Genomic DNA, 14,956 nt, shown 5'->3' with positions numbered 1-14,956 from the left:
ATGAAAACATGGTCTTGATGGACCTGGTCAATTGCCCATCAGAGAATGGGAAACTTCAGTGGGGGATGGGGTAGGCTAGTTCCCATATTTCTCTGTTCAGTCTCTGTTCTCTACAATGGGGAAAGAAGTGAAAAGGAATACATGTAAAAATAATTCCTTGCAAAGAAAAGAATAATCTTATCTTTGAAACAAATTCACTTTCTCCCACTCCAAACCCAATGTTGTTCATTTATATAGCACTATAAAGGTATGCAGCATTTTACAGAACAAAAGGATTCAACCCTTGCCTTGAAAACCTTTGTCTAAGTTTAGACATAACATGAAAAACACTAATTGACAAAATGTGGGGGAGTTAGGAAAAGTAAGGATAAAGGTAATTTAATTTGTAGTAATTATGTACACATCACGAAGGCTTTGTGATTCTTTGATAATGTGTGTACTTTTGTCTGTCTCCACAGTAGAGAGTTGAGGTAAAGGAAGATAATGTCAAGCATTTTTATTGGTTTATTTCATTCGTTGAACTGTTAAGTTACAGTGCATAGTTATACTAGGGACACATGATATAAAGAATGCTTTGTGATTTTTGAAAGGGAGAAAAAAAGAAAATCCGAATTGAATTTCCCCTGCAATGTAGGTTGTTGTTTCATAATCAAGTCCAAAACTGAACGAGATGAACAACTTTTATGCATAAAATGCAAATTCAAATATCAGTATTATTGATGAGATTCATAAAATAACATCAAGAAAACAAACCGCTATAAACAAACTATTACAAGATCTATTCCCGGATGAGTCATATGTTAGTATTTTGGATTCATCTGAGTTGAGATAGTCATGCAAACAAGGGCGACATGGTTCCAGATAGGGACAGTCAGCTAAATATAAAAGAGACATTGATGAGAAATTACTTTTGTCTTTGTTCTTCACATACTCTCAAAACGCAATCCATCATGTAATATAATGAAGATAGTTGTTGTCTCTGCTTCTGTGATAAATGAAGGGGGGGAGGTAGCTCCTTTTTATGGAGAGCCAGCCAGCCAGTTAGCTATAAAATCTCTGTTCGTAGCTGTTCTCTACTTGCTTTACCTGTAAAGGGTTAAGAAGTCCATAGGTAAAAGGAAGGGAGTGGGCACCTGACCGAAAGAGCCAATGAGAACGCTAGAACTTTTTAAAATTGGGAAAAAGCTTCCCCTTTGTCTGTTCTCCCGGGGAGCAGAGACAGGGCTGGAACTATGCTGTAAAAAGCTTTGGGCCTGGTATAAAAAATAATCCGATCATACCTAGAAACTACTCATTTGAAACCCCAGATATGTAAGTAGATCAGGAAATGTCTAGGAAGATATGATTAGGTCTATCTCTTTTATTTCTTTATGGCTGTGCTAACCCCGGGTGCTTTTGTTTTGCTTGTAACCTTGAAGCTGGACCTCAAGAGAGCTATCCTGATGCTTAATCCTTGAATTTTTTTAATCTATCAAAAAGCCTAAATTTCAAATGTATTTTCTTTCTTTTTGTTTTTTTAATAAATTTACCTTTTTTAACAACAGGGTTGGATTTTTATATCCGAAGAGGTTTGTGCATATGTTGTTTAATTAGCTGGTGGCAACAGCTGATTTCCTTTTTTTTTTTTTCTTTCTCAGTTCTACCCCAGAGTGGGGGAGGTGAAAGGGCTTGAGGGTACCCCACAGAAAGGAAATTCCCAAGTGCACCTTTCTGGTTTCTCAAAGGGATTTTTGCACTTGAGTGGTGGCAGCATCTACCCATCCAAGGTCAGAGAAAAGCTGTAACCTTGGGAATTTAATACAAGCCTGGGGTGGCCGGTATTAATTTTTAGAATCTTTACAGGCCCGCACCTTCTGCACTCAGATTGACAGAATGGGGAAGCAGCCATGACAGCATCTGTATATTTTTTCCCCACAAGGTTAAACCGTGCTGTTAGGCCATTTTTGCATGATGGAAAGGGTTGTGACTTTTCATTTTCTAGCCAATGCATTTTTGGTTGTTATGAGATGGAGCATGTGTGAAAATGCTAAACAAAAACAAACCGGATTTAACAGAAGGTGATACCAATGAGCTCATCTTTGTCTGTCCCTGGAAATTCTTAAACTGTTTGTCAATGTCAGTAAAGATGTGCCAGCATACCTCTCCTGCAGCATTGTTTTCATTACTGGCAGGTTGATGGCATGTAATTTAGTAGGTGCATTCATAGGTGGCGGGTATAAGAGGCTAGGGGAGGCTAAGCCCCCCCAAACAGCTGGCCCACCGCCTTTGGACCATGCTGCCACCGAAAGAGTGGGCACCCCAACTGAGGTTCCGCCCACGCTCCACCCTGAGGCTCCACTCCTGCTCATCCTCTTCCTCCGAACCTTCCCCACTCCGCTCTCATGGGGACCTTGCGGGGGGGATGAAGAGGTGTGCATGAGTGGTGAGCTCCTCATTCCCAGCCCCACCCCAGAGTCCGCACCCCCAACCAGAGCTCTCAGCCCCCCACACCTCGACCCCGATTTTGTGAGCATTCATGGCCCTCCATACAATTTCTATTCCCCGATGTGACCCTTGGGCCAAAAAGCTTGCCCACCCCTGGGTTAGATGATATGTACGTTTAACAGGCAAATGACTGGGAATGTCAGCCTAATAATTACATAAAGGCTATGGAATCCTCTGACATTAAAGTCTGACCTATGAAATCTGTTGACACATGAGAAAGAGGTTGTCAAGGTTCCTTCCCCACTCTGAACTCTAGGGTACAGATGTGGGGACCTGCATGAAAGACCCCCTAAGCTTATATTTACCAGCTTAGGTTAAATGGTGCCACCACCAAAGTGTTACACAAAGAACAGGAGAAGTGCCCACTTGGAAATGTCTTCCCCTCCCCCCTCCCAAAATATCCCCTCAAGCACTACACCCCCATTCCTGGGGAAGGCTTGATAAAAATCCTCACCAATTTGCATAGGTGAACACAGACCCAAACCCTAGAATCTTAAGAACAATGAAAAAACAATCAGGTTCTTAAAAGAGAATTTTAATGAATGTAAAAGAATCACCTCTGTAAAATCAGGATGGTAAATACCTTACAGGGTAATCAGATTCAAAACATAAAGAGAGAATCCCTCTAGGCAAAACCTTAAGTTACAAAAAGACACAAAAACAGGAATATGCATCCCATTCAGCACAACTTATTTTATCAGCCATTTAAACAAAACAGAATCTAGCACATATCTAACTAGATTGCTTACTAACTCTTTACAGGAGTTCTGACCTGCATTCCTGCTCTGGTCCCGGCAAAAGCATCACATAGACAGAAAGGACCCTTTGTCTCTTCCCCCCCCAGCTTTGAAAGTATCTTGTCTCCTCATTGGTCATTTTGGTCAGGTGCCAGCGAGGTTATCTTAGCTTCTTAACCCTTTACGGGCGAAAGGGTTTTTCCTCTGGCCAGGAGGGATTTAAAGGTGTTTACCCTTCCCTTTATATTTATGACAGGGGTCTTGTAGGATACTCTGTGGCTATGTTTATTTATATCTTATTTTACAAAAGTGTCTGTATGTGTCTCTCCCTTTTCCTGAGACAAGGTGAGTGAGATAATAATTTTTTATTGGACCAACTTCTGTTGGTGAGAGACAAGGTTTCAAGCTATGCAAAGCTCTTCTTCTGGTTTGGGAAAGGTACTAAGCATGTCACAGCTAAATACAAGATTGAACAGATAGTTTCGAGCATAAGTAGCTAGCACATATTCTAAGGGACATTCAAGGTGAAGTGGCCCATTAACACTCCTGTCGTTATTGGACAAAAAGTGGGCTTAGTGGGTTAGATTGTTGTAATAAGCTATCATCCAGTGTCTTTATTAAGACCATGATTTTATGAGTCTAGCAAAGTTATGAATTTAAGCTCCCAGGCTCATCTTTTGAAAGTGTTGTGCGGGTTTCCTTTAAGGATGAGGACTGATAGGTCAAATGCAGAGTACTTTGTGAGGTGTCCACCCAGAGGTGATATGGTGTCTTATCATTTTCCTTTGTGAGTTCATTCCCGAGCTTAGTGGTTTAATTATGCCAACGGGAGAGCTCTCTCTTGTTGGCATAGAGCAGCTACATGAGAGACCTTACAGTGGCGCAGCTGCAGCAGTAGCTATATTGGCAGGAGAGCATCTCCTGCCAACATAGCACTGTCCACACCAGTGCTTCTGTTGGTGTAACTTATGTTGGTTAGGGGTGTGTTTTTTCACACCCCTGATCAACATAAGTTTTACTGACAAAAGTGCTAATGTAGCATTGCCTTAGAATCAGTGGTTTACTCATTCCCTCTTACAGGCATTAGGTTTTTTTTAATCTTTTCCCTTTTACACATGAGATCATCTCACTGCTTCACGATTACTCTGTAAAGCATCTGCTGTTCCACAGGATCATGAAAACTTGCTGGAGCTATCAAACAACATAAAGTGAATCAAATATTTAGCCTGTAGCAGAATGGCAAAATGAACTTAGTGGGTATTATTTCTGGATACTTAGTATCTGAAAAATGTTTATAATGATAATCAAGACATGAATGTTTTTCGTGTATGACACTGGTGCCAGAATATGTACTTGCCCTGATTTTCTCAAATAAATAGTAATTTGCGTTCTAAATACTCTCGAGTGAGAGAAATAAGAATTTCTACAAATTTAGAATTTCCTTTTAATTAGAAGCAAGAGTAGTTTTGAATTATCTGCTCCCATTAGGTGCAATAGCTAACACAGATTGTATTTAACTAATTATCTCTTTTTAAGATGGCTGAGTTGATGCAAATGTTTTCCTCTCTCACTGTGGTACAGCTTGAAATTTGTATGAAACAATAAAACCATGTTTGGCAGAAATTTCTGACACCTGTTGCTGAAATTTCATGGTTCTTGCTTCCTGATTGCTTAGAAAAGTTGTTCTGAAAGGAGCTTCTTTGAAATGTTATGTTGAATCCATACAATGTACTGGCTATACAAACTTCCACTACAGATAAAACCATCAGACTTCTTTAGTCTGTGACTTAGATTCAGATATTAAGTCTCCAGAAGCAAGGGCTAGTGCTTTCACTTATTACACAACCTCAGGCCCATATACCCACCTTTTAAATTTGGCCTGGTCTATACTACATGGTTGGGTCAACATAAGCTGCTTTGTGTTAACCTAGCTGTGGAAGTGTTTTTGCTTAAATTTGGCTACTGATGATGTAAGTGCCTCTCTACGCCAATTTAGTAACACCACCTCCCCGAGTGGCGTAGAGTCATGGTTGATATAATTAGGTTGACGCAGCGGTAGACACTGTGTTGCTTGCATCAACTGTTACTGACTTTCAGAGGCCATACCACAATGCCCATACAATCAAAACAAGTGCTCCTGGTGAGAACGAGCACCACCGGTACAAGGAGTCAAGTGTGCGTGTGCACACAAGGCAATTAAACTGTAGTGGCTCTTTGTTGACATACGTTAGGTTGACATAATTTTGTCGTGTAGACATGGCCTAAGTTTTTTAAAGATCTGGGGTGAAATCCTGGACTCATTAAATTCAGTTTTCAGAGTAGCAGCCGTGTTAGTCTGTATTCACAAAAAGAAAAGGAGTACTTGTGGCACGTTAGAGACTAACAAATTTATTTGAGCATAAGCTTTCGTGAGCTACAGCTCACTTCATCGGATGCATTCAGTGGAAAATACAGTGGGGAGATTTATGTACATAGACAACATGAAACAATGGGTGTTACCATACACACTGTAACCAGAGTGATCACTTAAGGTGAGCTATTACCAGCAGGAGAGCGGGGGTGCGGGGGCGGGGGGAACCTTTTGTAGTGATAATCAAGGTGGACCATTTCCAGCAGTTGACAAGAACATGTGAGGAACAGTGGCGGGGGGGGGGGGGGGGAATAAACATGGGGAAATAGTTTTACTTTGTGTAATGACCCATCCACTCCCAGTCTTTATTCAAGCCTAAGTTAATTGTATCCAGTTTGCAAATTAATTCCAATTCAGCAGGTGAACAAGCCTCTGATATTGTGGCTGAATAGGGGACACCATCATAGGGCCTAATCACATCAGCCACAATATCAGAGGCTCGTTCACCTGCACATCTACCATCTACCAATGTGATATATGCCATCATGTGCCAGCAATGCCCCTCTGCCATGTACATTGGTCAAACTGGACAGTCTCAACGTAACAGAATAAATGGACACAAATCAGACGTCAAGAATTATAACATTCAAAAACCAATTGGAGAACACTTCAGTCTCTCTGGTCACTTGATTACAGACATAAAAGTTGCAATTCTTCAACAAAAAAAAAACCTTCAAAAACAGACTCCAGTGAGAGACTGCTGAATTGGAATTAATTTGCAAAGTGAATACAATTAACTTAGGCTTGAATAGAGACTGGGAGTGGATGGGTCATTACACAAAGTAAAACTATTTCCCCATGTTTATCCGCCCGGCCCCTTCCTCAGACGTTCTTGTCAACTGCTGGAAATGGCTCACCTTGATTATCACTACAAAAGGTCCCCCCCCCCCCCCGCTGCTCTCCTGCTGGTAATAGCTCACCTTAAGTGATCACTCTGGTTACAGTGTATATGGTAACACCCGTTGTTTCATGTTGTCTATGTACATAAATCTCCCCACTGTATTTTCCACTGAATGCATCCGATGAAGTGAGCTGTAGCTCACGAAAGCTTATGCTCAAATAAATTTGTTAGTCTCTAAGATGCCACAAGTACTCCTTTTCTTTTTATTAAATTCAGTGGGAGTTTTGCTTTCAGTGTAGCCAGGATTTTACTCCCTATTCTTCAAGTGTCCTCAGTTGATCGTGGTATTCTTTTGCTAACTGCCTCCCACCCAAAATTATTTTTCATTGTAATTTTATATCTAATTGTATTTTGGGTGGGGATTTATATTGTTTTATGACTCCTTTATTAATATATGTTAATAGTGTGAACAGATGCCCAGTGCACCTTGGAGGGAAAAGAGGGTACTTGATGCAACAGAATTATCATTATTACACTGGGAGCCACAGTATCCTTCTCCATCCCTTAATACTCCCTTTATACTTCATAAAATGCTGATGAAAATGAACCCTTCACTATTGAGATCCTTCTACCCCCAACCAATAGAAAATTTGTTTAAGGGGGATATTGCTTGCCATCAGACTTGCACTGTGTATACTTCCTTAGTTTATTTTTTTTAAGTGTATAATCAGTGTAACTTGCATGCATAGTAACACTGAACACTCATTATATGACATTGTTAACTACATATTTCCTATTGAGACAAGGTAGGTGAGGTAATATCTTTTACAGCTGGTCCAATAAAAGATATTACCTTACCTCACCCACATTCTCTCTCTAATGTACTGGGAACAACACAGCTACAACAACACTGCGTACATAATTCCTATAGTACTTTTTATTTGTGGTTTTTGCACATAGAGGCCTCAATGAAGGTCCCATTGTGAAAAATGTTAAGCACGCAGACATTTCCTGCCCCAAAGAGTTCACAGTCTCTTGCGACAAGACACAACATGTGGACAAAATAAACACATGGTAAGTGAAGGAGAAGGTGAAAGTAGTAACAGTGACATGAATGAATTTTGTGCTGTGAGCAGTAGTCACAGCTAGCTACCTGTTTAGCTATGGTCACATAGGTTTTGGAAATCAGACTGTATAATATACATTGACCTTTCCCATGAGTTGAACTAAGTATGTTTAGTGGATCCCTGGCCTTGAGTCATTTTCAATAAAAATGGGAAGTGAAGAAAAAATGTAGAGTGGAATGTGCTACAAACAGTATCCTTTTGTTCTGTGTAAATTAGCTTTTAAATATTGTTTTCAGAACACTTATTTTATTACTTCTCTAGGCAGAGCTTGTTTTGCTGACTTGTTAATGTTTGTTTTTTATTCAGTATGCTTACGCACCTTTTGAGCTTATTACATTTCAAGTATTTAGAGACCCAGGATATATTGTATAAATACATTGTATGGCAGAATTGGGGTTACAAACCTGCCAATTAAGTCTGTGTGCAATAAACATTATTAGATGAGCACTAGTGATCAGAATAGCCAGATAACAGTGATTTAGGGGAAATTTTTTTTTTTAAAAAAAAAGCTTTATGGATGTGAACTGGCAGTGTAGTGAATCTAATGTATTATCAGTTCAGATCTTGAATTCTTTGACTGTATGGGTTGTTTAATCTTTAGTTTCCGGTTGGCAGTTGTCGTCATTCCAAAAAAAAAAAAAAAAAAGGTAGAGAAGCACTATATGACAGTCTGCTTAAGATGAATGAAGAATGAGCTATCAAGGTACAGATCAAGGCCGACGTGCACTCAGAACAGGTTCGGTGCATAAGCTTGAGCAGCCCCTGAGTGCTCTATAGAATGTAGTTGGCATATCACCGGCTCTTTTTGTGTGATTGTACCTTGGTATTGTGTTCATGTGTCTGTTGGACTGATTTTTTTTTTTTTTTTTGGAGAATCTACAGTAGAATATCTAGGAAAGTAGCAAGATATTTCTGTATTTTGAGAGAAGAATTGAGACCTTTTTGGAGGTTCTCACTACTGTCTGACCTGGTGCAATATGGTACTTCTTAAACTGGGTGCCTTTTCCTTTTTGCAAAGGTGAATATTTGCATTGTTATCTTGGTGCCTTTTACATCCTCTCCTTTTTAGATGTACTCTTGTGAAGTTTTCAAGGCAAAACTGGTAAACTAGAGCATATCCTTTTAACCTATAGGAACTTGTTTCTTTAAAGTAATTTAAAAAATGAAGTTGGACTTGCTATCGATAATCACTTCTGACAAGTGTAAATAATAATGCAAAGTGTTTCAAATGGAGGATGAAGATATCAGCTGTTGTGAAAGATATAGTAGTGATGCAACTTCTTGTTGTTATGCAAACCACAGTAAGGAAAATTTGTGTTCAGCTATTTCTGCTCCAAAAGTAAAATACTGTTTTATCAGTTTTGTGGGGTGTTCATTGGAGTATAACTTGAAAATTATGTTAAGTTGTTTGAACTATATTCCATGTTCTGTTTTCTTTCTAAATGCTAAATTAGAAAAACAGATGAGCTCATGTTTGTTGTGTGTATTGCCATTCATCCAAATCATTGTGGTTTTGGCTATTTGCGATTTCTCTTTCAGACTGAGATTGTTTGTGAGGGACATTGTTTGGCTTTCAAAAGCCACTTGGCACTTTGTAAACACCTTTGCATATTCAGGTATGAGAGAAACTTGAGATGCAATCTTCATTCACTGGAAAAGCGGCAAAAAGTCCGGTGGCACCTTATAGACTAACAGACGTATTTATCCTTGTTATTGAACAGATTCCCTCATTGACATTAGTATAATTTATGCATGTCGTTTCTGTTCTAGCTTTTCTAGAGTATCAGAGCATTGTGACATTTAATCTGGGTTTCTCAGTTTCTATTTTGTAGACTTGTGTAAAAGCTAAGAGTATTTGGCACATACAAGGTGTAAATTTTTGCACTAAAATGAAAGATACATGCTGATGCACAGAAGGTTTTTTTTAAAACTAACTACATTAGCAAAAATGTGGCATTACACTTGTCTACGTACAGCAGATGCACTGGATTTTCTAGAATATGGAAATATCCTGTGTTTTGATTCCTTAAGGGTTTTTTGGATTTCATTTCTTAACATTAGGGTTTGGTGTGACTTGATTTTGATATAGTTTGCTCTGTAAACTTTCTTGAAAGAGAACGTCAACTTAAAATTACATGAAAAAGTAACGATTGCCAAATTATAAAATTTATAATGTTCAATTGGATGTTTTTGGGTCTGGATAGTCTCAATTTAAAGATGGTTATATTAGCAAGTTTTGATAAATACCCAAATAGTCTCTTTAGCTCCATGTCTTAATATGTATACATCTGACCACATGATGTAAAAAGCAGTCTCTTCAATAAATAGATTGGGACAAATCTGTAAATGATAAGTTGGATATTTATAAGACACCAAGGAACCAGTATTTGTTACAACTAATTCTCTTCTGAACACTTTCCTTCTCTCCCATTTATGTCACCGTATCCTGTTTTCCATAATGGATGCATGAACTATGAACTTCTCTCACCTCTGAGATGCTTCATTACGTTCATACTGCTGAAAACGACAACTAAAAATTCTTTAATGAGAACATCTGTTTCTTAGCATGAATTAATAGATCTTTTATTAGGTGTTTTATTTGATTGATTATTTTGTACAGTAGTTCAGGGTCCGATCCCAAGAATTAAAAAGTAGCACATTTTTTTCCTTCAAAAATAAGTCACCTTCTATTGATGCTTCAGTCAGAATACCTAAATATGTAAAAATATTTGTTGCAATATAAAACAAGGTTTAAGATGTCGAGGACCTAGCATTCTGTGAAATGTATGCCTTTCTATATTAATATTGTTTCAGAAATCCTTGGCTTCACCAGATCATCAAAAGCCACCAATGCTAGAAAAGTTGAAGCTGAGTAATCCAGTCCAGTGACAGGTATGCCCTGAAAATAAGGCTAAAACTATGGTTACTGATGGGCATTAGCAGACAGGTAAAACTTCAAAGCATATTAAATTGTTAGGTAAGTAAGTTTTTTTCTCAGTACATTTAAGTGAAAATAGATCCCAAAATATCAGTTAAAATTAAATACATTATATTTTCCTCAGAGTCAAATAGTAGGTGTTAATTTAGAGGCTGATTTAGGGAATTATTTATTCAGCAGAACTGTCTCTTATGGAATTTTAACTCCTACTGTATTCATTAGTTTCTGACAAAAGTGTGAATAGTTATTTTTACTTTGTGCTTTGTGGGGGGACGGGACCATCAAAGATCAGCATATTTGACTCCTAGCAATTGTGAACGTCTCATATTCCAGCATAATACACTTTATTTTATATTTTTGTAGCTCATGGTTTTCCTACTGAGTAACAGAACCTTTTCTTGCAAAAATGCCTTTGAGTGCGTCTTAAACTGTCAAATGATATTTACAAAATGACTGTGTTGGTCTGCGACAAACAAATGTTTTCCACAAAAATTGATTATCTGCTGACCTCTTCCACCCTTTCCAAGCCCTTGAAGTGAGACTGCAAAGGTTTCAAAATAATTACCTCACTTTCACTTTGTATTTTAATAGGAGACACACACTGTCCCAATAGCAGTACTGTGGCTTGTACCACATTTGGGAATGAGACTACTCAGCAGCCTGCCTTGTCCCAACAAGATCCATTATGTTTTAAGACAAGCTGATAACCACAGCAAAACAGGACCAGAATTTACTAACTGTACAAGATAGTAGTAGAATATTACCAGTGATTAACATGTGAAAATGTCACCCAAGTGTAACTACTATTTGGTCAGGTTTCAGAGTAACAGCCGTGTTAGTCTGTATTCGCAAAAAGAAAAGGAGTACTTGTGGCACCTTACAGACTAACCAATTTATTTGAGCATAAGATTTCGTGAGCTACAGCTCACTTCATCGGATGCATACTGTGGAAAATACAGAAACCTGGATTTGTGCTGGAAATGGCCCACCTTGATTATCATACACATTGTAAGGAGAGTGATCACTTTAGATAAGCTATTACCAGCAGGAGAGTGGGGTGGAGGGGAGAGAGAACCTTTTGTAGTGATAAACACCCATTTTTTCATGGTCTGTGTGTATAAAAACATCTTCTGTATTTTCCACAGTATGCATCCGATGAAGTGAGCTGTAGCTCACAAAAGCTTATGCTCAAATAAATTGGTTAGTCTCTAAGGTGCCACAAGTACTCCTTTTCTTTTTACTATTTGGTCAGACCTTCCTAGTTTCCAGACTTGCCAAGAAGGCTCTGGAAGAGTGACACACATCAGCTGAACAAATAGGACTTATTAGACCCACTTATAATGAAACTTCCTCTCAGTTTCACTCTTCAAATAATGAATTTCAGCAAACACGCTCTCTCTTCGGGCGTAATCGTCCTTTAACACTATGGAAGTCAATGAGCTGCTTGAATAAGGATTATTCAGTTGCAGATCAGGCCTGTTGTTTTGTCTCTTCCAGTGTGTCTGTATTTTGTGCCTTTCAAAGAGATATTTATCAAGGACAATAGGTCAAACTGTTGGACCCACCTTTCCCACCTTAAAAATGCTGCTACTAAGTATTTTTCATCTTAAAAGACAAGGTGGGTAAGGAACTATCTTATTGGACGAATTTCTGTTGGTGAGAGAGACAAGCATTTGAGCTTACACAGAGCTGCTCTTCACTGCTGTATTTTTCATCTTCAAAGTTCTGTTCAAACAGTAATCCTCATAGCACACCAAATGGCAGGTAGCTATTTCTGTACCCATTCTTCAGAAGAGAAAACTGAGATAGAGTAAATGATTTGCACAAAGCCACAGGGGAAAATTGGTGTTAATGTCTGTGTCAGAATTTAGGGATTCCTGGTGTTCAGTCCTATATTTAGACCAGGACACACTACTTTTCTGGAGTCTCTTCTCTGCGTCTCCCCCACCTTCTAGCCCAAACTCAATGAGCCCCAGTGTTTAAAATATGTTTAAATATAGGGTGATCAAATGTCCAATTTTTAAAGGGACAGTCCCATATTTAAGCCCTCTTGCAGGTGTCCTGACTTTTTCTTAAAAACTGGCAAATTGTCCTGTATTTTCTCTCTCTCCCCTCCCAGTATTGGTGGGTCCTGCTGCTGGCTGGATCCCTGCTTACCAGCTGCCCTCCCACCAGCGGGGGGGTCCAGCGCTGACAATGGGGGTGGGTGTTCAAAGCTGGTGGTGGGGTGAAGATGCAGCATGCAGGGCCAGCCACTTCCCCTGCTGGTCCATCATTTCAGCCCCCGCTGTGTGCTGGCTCTCGGCCAGCAGGGCCCTGTCCCCATGGTCCCGTTTCTGGCCAGCACTGGCTGAGCGCTGCAGTGGCTGGTGAGTGCGGGCAGGCGCCAGGCAGTGGCCAGTTACATGTCACCTCTGTTGTCCACTCATTAGCCCTTCACATGCTCCCCCTCTCACTGTCCTCTCCCTGCTCCCCCCCCCATCCCTGCTGCTTCTCCATATCCCCACTGGTGGGGTTCGTCCTGCTTCCAGCACTGTGTGGAGAACCAATCCCTGGTTAGAGCACTCAGCTCACCAGCTACCTAGCCGGCAGGCTCCTTTCTTCCCTCCCTACCCCTCCCCTCCCGTCTCTGGCTGGGCAGGTGCCCCGGGAAAACCATGAGGTACTGGGACCTGTGTGTGCCAAAGCCCTGCACAGCGCTGGCACAGGGAAGCCTCTCTGCCCCTCAGCTAAGCTCTGGAGTGGGGATGAGGGGAAGTGATTTCCAGCCTGTTCATGCCCTGAACCTGAGGCTCCACAGCAGCCCCCTGGTCAGGGGCTTAGCATCCTCTTCACCCTGCACCTCCCTGCCCTAGGTCCTGCCCCCAGGGAGCGTGGGGCTGCTCCATCCCCAAGGCACCCTCCCCTCCTGAGCCACCTCTCTGGCCAGTTAGCTGAAGCCCCTGGAGTCAGGTTCCCTAGGCCCTGGTGCACAATGTGTCTTTAGGGCTTAACTCCTTTCTGCCCACACTGTAGCCGGGGTGGGGGTGAAGGGGAGACAGGAGGCATCTGGGTTATGTCAGCGGCCAGCAGCAGCCTGGAGGTGTTAGCTGCCTTTCAACACTGTGCGGGCAAGAAGGGACAAGCTGCTTCCAGCCACAGGGGCAGGGGGGGAGAAGAAGAGATGAGCTCTGCAAAGACATGGGCCAGGACATCCATTTCTCGCCTCCTCCCCCCAACTTGAAGCAGCTCCCGTCCCTTCTCTCCAGAACAGTGCCAAAAGGCTGATGCTGGCCACATTCTGGTGTGAACCCTGGCAGAAATCATGGGGGGGGGGGGGCAAGTGACCCTGCGTGCCTCCCCTCCATGTGTTGCCTCGGGAAGACAGGTCCAGCCCAGGGGCCCAGCCAGGCATGGAGGGCGTAGAGTGCTGGGCAGGGAGGATTGGTTGATTGGTCAAACCCCGGTGTGAGAGAGGTGTACAGGAGTGTGGGGGGGGAGGAGATAGGGATGTGTGTTTCACCCCTCCCTCTGTGAACCCTAAAACCTTAAAGATGAGAAGGCAAATAAGAATAATCCAACTACGCAGTATTTCTTTTTAACGGGGGCTCAGTCAACTTGATATTAATTTGAACGTTTGTACTGCATAGTTCTGATTGTTGCCAGTGAACGCACTTGAATATAAGTAATTTTACCAGCTGTCCCATATTCAGCATAGGGAAATATGGTCACTCTATTTAAATACATAAATTTTGTTTAAAATACAAAGAACAAAAAAGACCATGCGTGTCTTTCTCTCAGCTCAGGATCAAACAAAGACTGTGAATGGCTAGCCAACTACAAAAGCAGTTTCTCCTCCCTTGGTGTTCACACCTCGACTGCTAGAAAAGGGCCTCATCCTCCTGGATTGAACTAACCTTGTTATCCATAGCCTGTTTCTTGCTTGCATATTTATACCTGCCTCTGGAAATTTCCACTACATGCATCTGTCTAAGTGGGTATTCATCCACAAAAGCTTGTGCTCCAATAAGTCTGTTAGTCTGTAAGATGCCACAGGACTCTTCACCGGTTTTACAGATCCAGACTAACACGGTTACCCCTCTGATAATAAACAAATCAGTTCACTTGTACCTTGCCAGGCCCAGGTAGTCAGATAGTAGAGAAATGTCTACCCATTCACAAAGATCTGGAAATAAAGTGCAACTTGTACAACTGCAGCCATCTGCATCTGCCAAGAGAACAGCAACCTAGGTTTAGTTTGTTGAAACCACTAAGGGCTGTAATTGTGACTTTGTGCAGCGTTTAGCACAAAACATCCAATACCATTCTAGCTTCAGCCCTGAGAGGTTGATGTGAAAAAGGACATGTCATTTGAAAGGAAGGCAGAAATGTTTTGTGATTGTTAATACTTACATTCTTATCAAAGATGAGATATCAGAT

The 14,956-nt window shown here is 40.9% G+C and overlaps 1 protein-coding gene across 4 annotated transcripts in view; it reads left to right on the top strand.

Annotated features, from left to right (window-relative positions):
* The window catches only part of PIP4K2A (phosphatidylinositol-5-phosphate 4-kinase type 2 alpha), a 192,367-nt gene that overhangs the window by 75,251 nt on the left and 102,160 nt on the right, over positions 1-14,956 (top strand). Inside the window, exon 2 of one of the 4 annotated variants that reach the window (XM_027820984.3) lies at positions 10,414-10,491. The exons of the other annotated variants lie outside the window; for them this stretch is intronic. The gene's annotated coding sequence lies outside the window, so the exon portion shown is untranslated. The remainder of the gene's footprint in view (positions 1-10,413; positions 10,492-14,956) is intronic. 4 annotated transcript variants of the gene reach the window in all.

Source organism: Chelonia mydas, chromosome 2 (genome assembly GCF_015237465.2).
Source record: "Chelonia mydas isolate rCheMyd1 chromosome 2, rCheMyd1.pri.v2, whole genome shotgun sequence".
Lineage (NCBI taxonomy): Eukaryota > Metazoa > Chordata > Testudines > Cheloniidae > Chelonia > Chelonia mydas.
The sequence above is the reverse complement of the archived record's forward strand: the minus strand, read 5'-3'. Positions and strand labels throughout refer to the sequence as shown.